The sequence below is a fragment of the Podarcis cretensis genome (genome assembly GCF_951804945.1).
Source record: "Podarcis cretensis genome assembly, chromosome: 7".
NCBI lineage: Eukaryota > Metazoa > Chordata > Lepidosauria > Squamata > Lacertidae > Podarcis > Podarcis cretensis.
In genome coordinates, this window is record NC_137176.1 from 55987519 (window position 1) to 55999823 (window position 12305).

General features: G+C 45.2%; 1 protein-coding gene across 2 annotated transcripts in view; it reads left to right on the forward strand.

Annotated features, from left to right (window-relative positions):
* FAM110B (family with sequence similarity 110 member B) overlaps positions 1-12305 on the forward strand; it is an 80699-nt gene that overhangs the window by 27235 nt on the left and 41159 nt on the right. The window lies entirely within an intron of this gene.

The window sequence follows — 12305 nt, forward strand, 5'->3', positions numbered from 1 at the left end:
TTCCCCAAAAATGTGGGAATAAAGGTACTAATAGGAAATATTTGAAATACTACCATTGCAATATGTTCAAGGAAAATGGAAGGTTCTCTTTAAAGTTGTCAAGGTGATGTTTGTCCTACTTTATTTCTCCTCACTGAAGCAAGTTTAACTGTTGCAGATTGTATGAATAATTGAACAAGGATACCTCACTCGTTACCCAAAGTAATATTCTGCTCACTTGCTGCTCAGAGCTGTGCTTCACTCTTTATTATGGCACAGAGCTTCTTAGATGTTTGTGATGTTTCATTCCCCAGTGTGAGTGCTGGCTTTTGCTTCAATTCCCTCCATGATTTAAATAAAACGTTCAGAAATCAACATTAGTATTGAAACAAACATCTGCTTGCCCCCCTTTCCTCTCCCCTCCAAAAAAATCACAGACCTAGAAGAGATGTTTCCTCACAAGTCTGGATTTGCTGTCTTTACGGATATTAAACATGAGGGGTTTGCCACATAGTATTTTGTAAGGGGAGACTCCAAAAGAAATGAAAACAGAGCTCTGTGTATCTGTTTCGCTGTTTCTAGCGGAAGACATTTAATTTGCCTTCTAAAGCCAACCTCGAAAATGATGCAATTCAGCTGAAGTAGATTTATGGTGCCTTTTCCTCTGGAAATCAATACAGCTTGGAGGGGCTGTCATGGGAACTGGATGACTGAGATGCAGCTGTGTTCAAATATAAACTTCTGTACCGCAAACCCAAAGTAATGACTCTTGGTTTTTGTTTTTTAGTCAGCACGTTAGCTCTGAGACATTATAGGGTAAGCTTTAATTGACTGCTTTGTTTCCATTAGGAAGTTATTGAAACTTTGCTATAGCAAATTCAGCAAGTTGATGTGATGTTCTAAAAGCCATTGCTATTCTTACTTGCCCTTGTGTATTTTGTGGTTTGTAAGGACCTGGAAATGTGTTGTGGGACAAGGTAGCATTTGTATACTGCAAGAGATGGAACCACTTCTCTCTCTAGTTTTATAAGCTTTGTAGTTGCTTGGCCTGTAAACAAGAGCTCAGGTAAAGCAATTTCTTCTTACTGATTGTAGGGATCAGCCTTCTTCATACTGAGTACATCAGGGACATATTTGCTGATGTCATCAGCAAGTTCTATTTTATGCTGCTGGAAACTGGATTTTTTCAAATCATATGTGTCACAATACTGCGATCTTTCAATTTTTAAAATATAATTGATAGTACCATTGCCTTGAGAAGCTCAGGGTGATGGTGATGATCTGGGAGAGGGAATTCTCTTCCCTGAGTTGCACTTGGCACCTTCATCATATGCTGAAAAAACACCTTTTTACTCTGACCTCTGATACTTGGAATGAGTCCTTTTAGGGCTTGTCCTATTTTTGTGACCATAATTTGTTTGAAACTATTTTTCTTGTGCTTTAAATTGATGTGACCCACCCTGGAACCTTAGGTTAAAGAGCATATAATAAATAATAATAATAATAATAATAATAATAATAATAATAATTTATTATTTATACCCCGCCCATCTGGCTGAGTTTCCCCAGCCACTCTGGGCGGCTCCCAATCAGTGTTAAAAACAATACAGCATTACATATTAAAAACTTCCCTGAACAGGGCTGCCTTAAGATGTCTTCTGAATGTCAGGTAATTCTTTATCTCTTTGACATCTGATGGGAGGGCGTTCCACAGGGCGGGCGCCACTACCGAGAAGGCCCTCTGCCTGGTTCCCTGTAGCCTCACTTCTCGCAATGAGGGAACCGCCAGAAGGCCCTCGGCGCTGGATCTCAGTGTCCGGGCTGAACGATGGGGGAGGAGATGCTCCTTCAGGTATACAGGACCGAGGCCGTTTAGGGCTTTAAAGGTCAGCACCAACACTTTGAATCGTGCTCGGAAACGTACTGGGAGCCAGTGCAGATCTCTCAGAACCGGTGTTATGTGGTCCCGGCGGCCACTCCCAGTCACCAGTCTAGCTGCCGCATTCTGGATTAATTGCAGTTTCCGGGTCACCTTCAAAGGTAGCCCCACGTAGAGCGCGTTGCAGTAGTCCAAGCGTGAGATAACCAGAGCATGCACCACTCTGGCGAGACAGTCCGCGGGGAGGTAGGGTCTTAGCCTGCGTACCAGGTGGAGCTGGTAGACAGCTGCCCTGGACACAGAGTTAACCTGCGCCTCCATGGACAGCTGTGAGTCCAAGATGACTCCCAGGCTGCGCACCTGGTCCTTCAGGGGCACAGTTACCCCATTCAGGACCAGGGAATCCTCCACACCTGCCCGCCTCCTGTCCCCCAAAAACAGTACTTCTGTCTTGTCAGGATTCAACCTCAATCTGTTAGCCGCCATCCAACCTCCAACCGCCTCCAGGCACTCACACAGGACCTTCACCGCCTTCACTGGTTCTGATTTAAAGGAGAGGTAGAGCTGGGTGTCATCTGCATATTGATGGACACCCAGTCCAAACCCCCTGATGATCTCTCCCAGCGGCTTCATATAGATGTTAAAAAGCATGGGGGAGAGGACGGAACCCTGAGGTACCCCACAAGTGAGGGCCCAAGGGTCTGAACACTCATCCCCCACCACCACTTTCTGAACACGGCCCAGGAGGAAGGAGCGGAACCACTGTATAACAGTGCCCCCAGCTCCCAGCCCCTCTAGACGGTCCAGAAGGATGTTATGGTCGATGGTGTCAAAGGCCGCTGAGAGATCCAGCAGAACTAGGAAACAGCTCTCACCTTTGTCCCTGGCCCGCCGGAGATCATCAACCAGCGCGACCAAGGCAGTTTCAGTCCCATGATGAGGCCTGAATCCCGACTGGAAGGGATCCAAATGGTCCGTTTCCTCCAGGCGTGCTTGGAGTTGTTCAGCAACCACCCGCTCAATCACCTTGCCCAAGAATGGAAGATTTGAGACTGGGCGATAGTTGGCCAAATTGGCCGGGTCTAAAGATGTTTTTTTAAGAAGCGGTTTAATGACCGCCTCTTTCAGCGGGTCTGGGAAGGCTCCCTCACAGAGGGAAGCATTCACCACCCCGCAAAGCCCATCGCCCAGCCCTTCCCGGCTCGCTTTTATCAGCCAGGATGGGCAAGGATCAAGAAGACAGGTGGTCGGTTTCACTCGTCCAAGCAGCCTGTCCACATCCTCGGAGGTAACAGATTGGAATTGATCCCATATAACAGGACCAGACAGAACTCTAGCACTCTCCCGCCCTGGCCCTGCTCCCACTGTGGAGTCTACTTCCTTCTGAATCTGAGCGATTTTATCTGCAAAAAACTTTGCAAAAGCATTGCAGGAGATCTTGGGGTCCCTACCAGGCCCCGGTGGTACAGGTGGTTCCGATAAACTGCGAACCACCTGAAAAAGTCTCCTGCTGCTGTTTTCTGCAGATGCAATGGAGGCGGCGAAGAAGGCCCTCTTCGCCATCGCCATTGCCACTTGGTAGGCTCGACGTTGAGCTCTAACCCGTGTCCGGTCTGATTCAGAATGAGTTTTCCGCCACCGGCGCTCTAGCCGTCTCAACGATTGTTTCATCACCCTCAGCTCCGGGGAGAACCACGGGGCTGTCCGGGCTCCATGCAATCGGAGAGGGCGCTTCGGAGCCAGACAGTCAATAGCCCTGGTTAACTCTGCATTCCAGCGTGCCACCAGGGAATCAGCTGCAAGGCCATCAACTTGGGATAAAGCATCCCCTACCACTCTCTGGAAGCCAATTGGATCCATTAAGTGGCGGGGGCGGACCATCCGAATCGGCCCCACCTCCCTGCGGAGGGGAAGGGTTGCGGAGAAGTCCAGTTGCACCAGGAAGTGATCTGACCATGGCACTTCTTTTGTTTCGCTTTTAGTTAATGTCAGATCACCAACATCCGTAGAGGTAAACACCAAGTCTAAGGCATGTCCGTGGCTATGAGTTGGGCCAGACTTATTCAGGGACAGCCCCATGGAGGCCATGCTTTCCACGAAGTCCCAAGCTGCCCCTTGTAAGGTCGTGTCGGCATGGATGTTAAAATCCCCCAGGACAACCAAGCTAGGTGTCTCCAGGAGCATATCCGCCACGACCTGAAGCAGCTCGGGCAGGGAATCCTTGGTGCAGCGGGGAGGTCGGTACACCAGTAGGAATCCTGTACTGCCCCTATTGCCCAACTTCCAGAACATGCACTCAGAAAACTGGGTCTTCCCAATAGGACGCCTGGTGCAGACTAATGACTTCCTAAAAATCACTGCAACCCCCCCTCCCCGCCCACATGACCTGGGTTGCTGTGCGTAAGAGAAACCCGGTGGGCAGGCAGCGGCAAGGACAGGCCCATCTGCCTCATCCAACCAGGTCTCTGTCACACATGCCAGGTCAAATCCTCCATCCACAATCAGGTCGTGGATGGCAGTGGTTTTATTCATCATTGACCTGGCATTGCACAGCAACACTTTCAGGTCATGTGGGTTTCCCTTGCTGATTACTGTATCCTTCCGGTCAGGACCAGACCTGGAGGCAGGGATAGTCCTCAAACAACGACTAAACCTGCCTCCTCGGTAATGACATGGTCTGGTCTTAGCATAACTCCTCCTCCTGCCCGTGATCACTGAGATCGGGTGTCCCAATACATCTCCCCCTGTGGAACCTGCCCCACCCAATCTATTGGCTGAGGCCCACTCCCAGGCAGCCATGACCCTCCCCCTTAAAAGGCAAAATACAAACTATATAATAATTTAACAGAATAATAATAATAATAAAACAAAACAAAACAAAACAAAACAAAGCAAAACAAGGAACAATAGTGCTGACTCAGTGCTTATCCCACCCCAAGCAAAAATAAAATAATGAAATAATATAATATTATAAAAAACAACAACCACCATTTAAAGTGCTGCAAATTAAAAGCGATTAAAACATTTAAAACCATTTTGTCCATTGCTGCCGGTAGCTGCTCAGGCCTCTTATGCTGTGGCAGTGAGTGCAGGCCCCGCCCCCTAGGCCGGATGGAGTTGGCAGGAGAGGGAGCGGTCCTCCCAACACTCACGCAAGCAGCAGCAGCAGCAGCCGTGTCCCGGAAGCCTCTCTCAGGCCTCTTATGCTGTGGGTGCGAGTGCAGGCCCCGCCCCCTAAGCCGGATGGAGTTGGCAGGAGAGGGAGCGGTCCTCCCAACACTCACGCAAGCAGCAGCAGCAGCAGCCGTGTCCCGGAAGCCTCTCTCAGGCCTCTTATGCTGTGGGTGCGAGTGCAGGCCCCGCCCCCTAAGCCGGATGGAGTTGGCAGAAGAGGGAGCGGTCCTCCCAACACTCACGCAAGCAGCAGCAGCCGTGTCCCGGAAGCCTCTCTCAGGCCTCTTATGCTGTGGGTGCGAGTGCAGGCCCCGCCCCCTAAGCCGGATGGAGTTGGCAGGAGAGGGAGCGGTCCTCCCAACACTCACGCAAGCAGCAGCAGCCGTGTCCCGGAAGCCTCTCTCAGGCCTCTTATGCTGTGGGTGCGAGTGCAGGCCCCGCCCCCTAGGCCGGATGGAGTTGGCAGGAGAGGGAGCGGTCCTCCCAACACTCACGCAAGCAGCAGCAGCAGTGTCCCGGAGGCCTCTCTCAGGCCTCTTATGCTGTGGGTGCGAGTGCAGGCCCCGCCCCCTAGGCCGGATGGAGTTGGCAGGAGAGGGAGCGGTCCTCCCAACACTCACGCAAGCAGCAGCAGCCGTGTCCCGGAAGCCTCTCTCAGGCCTCTTATGCTGTGGGTGCGAGTGCAGGCCCCGCCCCCTAGGCCGGATGGAGTTGGCAGGAGAGGGAGCGGTCCTCCCAACACTCACGCAAGCAGCAGCAGCCGTGTCCCGGAAGCCTCTCTCAGGCCTCTTATGCTGTGGGTGCGAGTGCAGGCCCCGCCCCCTAGGCCGGATGGAGTTGGCAGGAGAGGGAGCGGTCCTCCCAGCACTCACGCAAGCAGCAGCAGCAGTGTCCCGGAGGCCTCTCTCAGGCCTCTTATGCTGTGGGTGCGAGTGCAGGCCCCGCCCCCTAGGCCGGATGGAGTTGGCAGGAGAGGGAGCGGTCCTCCCAACACTCACGCAAGCAGCAGCAGCAGCAGTCGTGTCCCGGAAGCCTCTCTCAGGCCTCTTATGCTGTGGGTGCGAGTGCAGGCCCCGCCCCCTAAGCCGGATGGAGTTGGCAGGAGAGGGAGCGGTCCTCCCAACACTCACGCAAGCAGCAGCAGCAGCAGTCGTCAAAGATATTGTTATGGTTGCTATTATTAACAGTAACAATGGTGATGTTTACACCACAGATCTGCTTTCTCAAATGCCCCAGGTAAGATACAAATTCCATCTAGACTTAAAGGGATACCTAGCAGCAACCACCTTCTGTCCTCATTTCACAGATGCTCCAAAGCCAGTCATAGAAAGAGGCATCCAAGAAATGTCGTCTTAAGACAGGTTTAATCAGATATTGTTGGACTGCAACTCCCATCAGCTCCAGCCAGTATGGGTTTGTTGGTATTTGGAGTTCAGCAACATCTGGAGAGCACCATGTTAGCTATCCCTGAGAAAACTGAAGAGCTGGAACAGAATTTGTACAGGCCTGGGAAAGCATCCATGTCATAAGAGAGTGCATCAGCTTTAGTATACCAAAAAGTACAACAATAACCTGAAGCAAATCTTCTTTTGAAAACAATGTTTCTCACAACTTGGCAAGCCTGCTTTTTCCCTATTTGAATGGAAAATAGAAGTATACCATGTCATGGACTGCTGTTAAAATCAATATTCTGTTTTGATTTAAAACTTATAAAATGTTGAGTTGTAGCCGAAGGTTCTGTTCCTCCCAAAAGAAGGAGTCTTCCTCTCATGGAAGAATGGGCTCTTTGGATTCAGCCCATTAAAAGCTGGATTTGGATACATAATAAACAAGGAACTGGCCACATCAAGTCATAATATTGTATTTGGAACAACAAGCTGGATACAATTGCTTCAGAATCAGATCTCATGATTTAAAAGCTTAAAATCTGATTTAAACATACGGTATTAAAGGAGAAAAAACTTTATAAAAATGAAATCTGAATTCAGTACCAACCACCATCTACATTTAGGGCCTGGTATTCTGTTGCTTTCTCACTCTTCTTATAAAGAAAAACAACAATGCAGTTTTAAAGTAGAGAAATGCCCAGCAGTTTGCTGGTTTTGGGGAGGAAGCAGCATCATGGGCAATTTTATGTAATGCTGAAAGATTTGCAGAATTTTTTCTGATGTGAAAATAACAAGCTTAGTATTTGTGACCTAGATTGCTATTTCTTTGTTGCAGTTATGAGTGAATGCACTTATGATGGGGTGTTTTTTGTTTGTTTGTTTGTTTGTTTGTTTTGTTTTGTTTTTAAAGCAGCTCATTGGCAAATGTAGCCACAGGCTGCAAAGGGTTGAGTCAAGAAATCAATGCTCTTTTTCCATCTGACTGCCTTGAAGACTATGTAAATTAAATGTACTTAACCATAAAACCTGTCTACATTGCTAGAGGTACAGTTGGCAGTTACAAACTACCACCAACTCCATTTTAGGAAATGGATCGATTTATATATTTGAAAACAGTCATAGCTAGGGTTCCTTGGAATTTCTCATAGTGACTTTCTAATAAATATGTAACTTGAACTAATAAGGTTTTATTCCTTATGAAATAAATCAGAGGGCCAATTATCTTCCCATTTTGCAACTTTGTTAGGCTGGCATTCTAAAGTATGAGAGCAAATACCTTAACATGCATATGACCGTATTTATCATAAATTTAAATAGCAAGAAAAATCCTCCAGGTTTCAGCTACTTAGATTTCCAGATGATTGAAGACTTGACTGAAAGGCACGTAAGGGCTGCTTTCCAGAATTGTATGGAGTGCATTTCAATAATGATGGTGATGTTATTATTATGTGCATGAGTTTGAAAGGAACTAAATAGGTTGCATTGTTTAAATGGGCTAATTGGATTTAAGGGAAATAGGATGAACTGAGATGTTTACTGCTTATAATAAAATACTTAAACCAGTACATTTTGTTTCCTCAGTCCCAGTTTGTATTGAAGTAGCTCCAGATTGCTAGCCTGCTGTATGTTCCTCCAAATAGTTTCAGACAATTCACATATGTAAAGGTACCATGCTGTGATTGTACTGATTTGCAAGAATGGTTGGAGCATATTTTAAACTACAGTGGTACCTCAGGTTAAGTACTTAATTCATTCCGGAGGTCCGTACTTAACCTGAAACTGTTCTTAACCTGAAGCACAACTTTAGCTAATGGGGCCTCCTGCTGCCGTTGTGCCGCTGGAGCACGATTTCTGTTCTCATCCTGAAGCAAAGTTCTTAACCTGAAGCACTAGTTCTGGGTTAGCGGAGTCTGTAACCTGAAGCGAGGTACCACTGTATTGCAGGTAGCAGGATATGACTATCCTCCCAGGAACTTGTATGATAGTCTGGAACAATTGCCACTGTGCGGTGAAATTCAGCATGCATATGAGCGTAACATTGCCCCAAAAGTCTTTCATAATCCAACACACTTTCAAAAAGGGAAACTTGTTAAACGTAAAGAAAAAAGGTAATATGAAGTAGAATTAAGGGTTTGGGTATGGAGAGATTAACTCAGTTGGTGGACTGCAGCTGGGAAATAAATCTATCACATGCGTATTACTGTTAGCCACAACTACTGCGGCAGGGGAGGCTTTTGTTCCATTGGCATAATCCCAGAGAGACCCAAAGGGGACCCTTGTCTGTGTAGCTCTACCAGGTTGTGTTCCTTTGTAGTGTGTGGCAAAAGAGATAAAACATGCAACTTTTTTCCTTTTATAGACAAAAGATTATACCAAGTGAATTCCATGGCCTTCTAAGAAGTATTCTAACAGTATATATGAGTGTCTAATGAGAAAGGAAGGAGATTATTTGTGCTTTTGAAAATGGCATTCTGTTCCCTTGTCTTCACTACAGGTTTATGGGAGTTCTGCTCTTGCTTCTACTTCCTGGAAGCTTTCACCCCTCTATTTATTGTGATGTAGGCGTGTCAAAACCAAGAGCTCATTCTGCACTAGGAATACTCATCCTAGCTTGACTTCCTATGGCATAGCAATCCAAAGATTTGCCTGAGGTAGAAATTGCAAAAGTTGCTGAAGAGAGCGCTAACAAGATTCCAAAATGCCCTTGTGGCATATGTTTAGATATCTTAGAAAGGGGTTCAGAATGCTATTTAACATAAGGGATAAAATCCAGAAGTAGTACTCCTCTCTTAATGCAAAGTAGCATTCTGAAATCCAGAAGAGCTTAATGGTTACTGTTCTAGTTGTGCAACACTCATATTCTAAATAAAGCAGGGGAGGCTGGTTCCTTGGGTAACCGGGGCACTTACTGAGGATGACCAACCTCTGTCATTTTCAGTCAGTCTGCAGTCTTCCAAGCAATTGTGCATGGCCCTGCATGTCATTGTCTCTGGCTCCGCCTGCTCCTTTCCTCCCTGCCTTCCACCCTAGGCAGTCCCAATGAACAGCCACCACCACAGCACATAATATAACTTCAGCGGCTAATCCCGCTTGTTTATTTTTTGCTTGCAAGCAAGCCCTTAATATCTCGTCCACGTTTCTTATGTAGCTTCCTGCTTGCCTCAGAGATAGAAGGGGACTGCAAATGCTCTTCTCAGTTTTCTTTAGGAAGTGAAACTCTCTTAGGCTGCAATCCTATGGATGCTTAGTTGGGAGTCAGCTTTGCTGAACTTACTGGCTCTTACCTCTGATTAAATCTTTGTAGGAACAGTCTGGGAATCTTAAATTCTGGAAGAGTAATTGTATTAATCTCTGCTAGAAAAAGCAACAAAAGCTTGCAGCACCTTAGTTTTAAGGTATTACAAGCCATTTTTTAGTCTAGAAAAATACAATAAGAGTTTTCATTAATTTATAGAATGGGGAATAAATTTATGAATAGAGACTAGATATGTTGGCAGTGTTTTCATTACTGGCATTTTCTCAAGGCAATCAAGATGCACATTTTTGCTCTCCTTTCATTTTAAACTTGTTAAAGTTTTCTGCAAAATGTGAACGTGGGCAGCGAGACATTCCATCTTTTTACATTCCAATTAAATTCCTAGGCATGCTCAGTTTGGGAGATTTGTTTATTGAATTTGAATGTTTGAGCAGCATGTCAGCCTTGTATGTTAAATTTTCTTCTTCTTCACCAGTTCAGTAAAATAATTTGCAGATATGTCAGTAACACTTTTTATCAACTAATTTGGATTAATGTTGGAAAAACTTTAATTATGTTGATTATTGCACAGGAATTGCAAGCTTAATTTATGCTGCCATGGTATGTCTGATGCAATAGAAAGATAAAAGTCATAATCCAATGCAGAAGGAAAGTATCTCATAACTTGCATTATTAATAATAAGAAATCAGAAAAAAATATGCAGTACAGTCCCACATATGTCTTTTGACAAGTATACTCATTTGAGTTCAGTGGAATTTACTCCCACAGTAAGTGTCCATAGGTGTTAAACTTGACATGGATTTCAGGTTGACATGAATTTAGCACACATAACACCTGGATGTTAAATTCATGGCTACTTATTAAATAAATCTGGGCCATGATGCTAAAACTTCAGAGTGGGCTAAAGGGCCTTTCCTCAATTCATCTAATGTGCAAAGATGGATGTACATGTTGATGGCAAGATACTAGAGTTTGTCAAATAGTGGCTTGTCAGTGAACAACCTGTAATTTAACTTCACTCAATTTACTGCCATATTCAAGGAATTCAGAAATGTTTTTGTGTAAAAACAAAAGTCCGCAAAGGCCTGTTTTCACCCTAACAATTACTGGTGGTTTCCACTGATTATGTATACAAAAAGATTTGTTGGGAAAGGCTTGATCGTGTTTCATTTACAGAAGGAAGGACTAGCCTAAATAGCATAGATTTTGTGAATCTCCAGATGAAGCATCTTCATAATCTGAGAATCATTAGAGAATGTGGGTGTCAAATAAAATACAGTTATGGACCCAACAAGTTCAATCTGATTGGTGTTGTTTTTTTAAGTGTGCTTAAGCATTACTGGAGTAAATTGGGACAGATAAGGTTGATGTCTATGTTTCATTCAGTGAGTTTAAGAACATGCATTTTTAGCAAAGTTTAAAAATACTTCACAATATATAATATATAGCTGCATAAACAGTTTAAAGTTTTTCTTCCTGGGTTGAATTAGTGTATTCATTTTTCAGATGGTAATTTTCACTACCAACCAGATTGGGTCAAGAGAGGGAAAGAAAATGAGAACTGGGAGGCTAGCTTCAAGCCCTGCCTCTAGCATTGATTTGTTTTGCTGGCTTTCCCTTAATTGTAGGTCGTTGAAATAAGCATTATTATTTTGCCCTGTTTTAGCTATTTGACCACCCTAAATCAGGATGCTATAAATTTTATCTTGGCTAGTCATTATTTGTGCTCGCCATCATAGCCACCTCCCACTTTATAGGTTGCTTGGCGTATGCAATTACTGTAGAGGATGGGGCAGATAATTCATGTCATTTCACATTGTTGTAATGGGGTGTGACTTGTCTTGTCATGCTCCCCAAATCAAGTAACCTAAATCCTAGCCACATACCTGCCTGCCAGGCTAACTACCCCACTCCTTTCTCACTACATGACACCACCTGAATGGAAGCGGGAACAGGCCTGGTGTGGAGGAACAGGAGGAACAGTGGCCCAGATCCACTGCCAACTTTCCTGGTTATCCTGGCTGCTGAGACTTGATATTGTTGCACATCTCACACTTGTTCCTTTCAATATGCCATCAAGAAAATGATTAGTGGGCATCCTCTGCCGATCCTAATATCCTGTACGTACCTGCTGCACACAAAATAAGGTTCTTTGCATGCAACAAAAAACTTGGAAGAGGACAGAGCTGGTCTGTTGTGCCCAACACAGAATGCTTCTTTCTTCCAGAGGTCCCTGCCAAGTGCAGATAATGCATGGAAAGGAATCTTTGTACTGGGCAGGGATGCTCACTGATAGAGAAGAACATTTGCTTCTGGGGAACTAGTGAGGGTATGTAGATCCCTGAATTGTTTTTGGAAACACAGATATAGAGTCACAATTCAGCAAAATACTCAAGCATATTCTTTACAAGTTTCAGCAGCTCCACTATAACTTTGCTTTGAGAAGCCATGTGCCAAACCTTTATATGCATCCTCATTACACTAGCACAATAAACCAGAATTGGAATTACTCATCCTTCTCTACTGCCAGTCTGTGATATGTCAAGGAAAATGATCGTATTTCATGCAAATGCAACAATTTTGCATATAAAAAATGAAACACTATATTGTAGCATAACCTATGAAGGA